The 1,626-nt window shown below is 45.7% G+C and overlaps 1 protein-coding gene across 1 annotated transcript in view; it reads left to right on the plus strand.

Moving 5' to 3' along the window:
* The first annotated feature begins 1,186 nt into the window (after positions 1 to 1,186).
* The window catches only part of LOC128873758 (KN motif and ankyrin repeat domain-containing protein 2), a 66,049-nt gene continuing 65,609 nt past the window's right edge, over positions 1,187 to 1,626 (plus strand). The window contains exon 1 of the mRNA XM_054117575.1: positions 1,187 to 1,443. The gene's annotated coding sequence lies outside the window, so the exon portion shown is untranslated. The remainder of the gene's footprint in view (positions 1,444 to 1,626) is intronic.

Here is a 1,626-nt window from a genome sequence, read left to right on the forward strand (position 1 = left end):
TTCTTGCACGTTCAGATTTTCTATAAATGCATACAAATCCGCGGTCTATTCATTACTAAAGATTGGTACTTTAATGTGGCAAATGTTTCTGTATAAACTAGAGTCGCATATAATTAAATACGAAGACGGAGTATTAATTTCCACACCTAGTAGTAATTGTTAAGGAAGAGTAAATATTTTGTCTTGAACTACAGTTACAAATGATTAAATGTGAGAGCCACAGAATCGATTCCTATACCTACCACATGTTACATTGTTCAAAAAACAAGTCTGGCAAGGCTTTCCAGAAACCATGCAATTCGTTTTCGTTCAAATTTTCTAATTAATTTAGTAAATCGACTTCACTCGTTACAGCAGTATTTCAGTAACAAAAATCTAATGAAGAAATCTCCGTGAATGTAGTGTTAACCCTTTGCGCTCGAGGCAGTTTGCTATCTAATCAAATCCAATCCATTTTTAACCGACTTCGAAAGGGAGGAGGTTACTCAATTGAACATGTATATATATATATATATATATATATATATTTCTTTCTTTTTTTATAATAAATTTCTGTAAAACCAAAAACTCTACTTTGAAACGAAACGTCTACGAACATTCATGACTCGATGTATTATTATTTCAATTAATAATTAACTGCATTCTGATGTAAGTAAAATGGAAATTGTAAGTTCAAAAAATTACTTTTAGATTACACGTGTCGCCCTAGGGGCGCCACTCGAGCGCAACGGGTTAAATAAGTCCAGATCTGTAAAAATATGAATTCGCACAAACATTCACAGTGTAACCGTCGCAAACTAGTGTCCACCTAAGCAAACCGCACCAAACTCGATCCAGATTCATCCCCTCGTTCAATGGCGCTCGAGATCCCTTCTCCTCTTCCTCGACTCGCGAAGAATCCCCCGTAGCCACCTGGCAAGGCTAAAACTCGCGAATGCGTCCCTGACCCCCGTCCAGATCGACTTCTTTTCACCGGTTGGGGGGCCCCCGTCCCACGTAAAGGTTCTTTTATAACACAAGGAGCAACCTGTCGTACCCGGGGCGTCGCTGGATCTCCGCAGCATCCACCGCCTCTCCTCTTCTTCTATTTCGAACGACCCGCTCTCTCCCCCTCTCTCTCCCACCTCGTCTTGTAAGCTACATACGTCTCTGTTTGCACCGCAGGCAACGTGGAAGGGGCCAGAGGCCGAAGGAGAAGGAGAAGAACCAGTCGTGAACCAGAACCGTCGGTCCTCAGAATCTCCCAGTCACCTCTTCGAGTCTGCGCGGGGACCAGCGCGTGGATTTGTCCCGATCTCTCACGCGTTCGATCGTGCGCGAAAGGATCGATACATACACACGCATCTCGCCGCTATCGTCCCGCCGCAGGTGCGCCGATATCGACGATCCCAGGATGACGACGGGGACACTCGCCGAGGATGCCGAGGATTGACGAGTCGCGCGGTGAGTCTGTTTTCATTCCTCGGGTGCCTCGACGCGGAGGTTTCCCTTGTTCGATCAGCGCGCGAAAACCGGTCGCGCGAGCTGTCCCACTGTGCGAGACGGATCGTGACATTGTCCCTACGAAAACCGGTACTACCGTGGAAATGGAAATTCTGGAGTGGACGTTCGATGAGATCGGTAGTT

The sequence above is a fragment of the Hylaeus volcanicus genome, chromosome 3 (genome assembly GCF_026283585.1).
Source record: "Hylaeus volcanicus isolate JK05 chromosome 3, UHH_iyHylVolc1.0_haploid, whole genome shotgun sequence".
Lineage (NCBI taxonomy): Eukaryota > Metazoa > Arthropoda > Insecta > Hymenoptera > Colletidae > Hylaeus > Hylaeus volcanicus.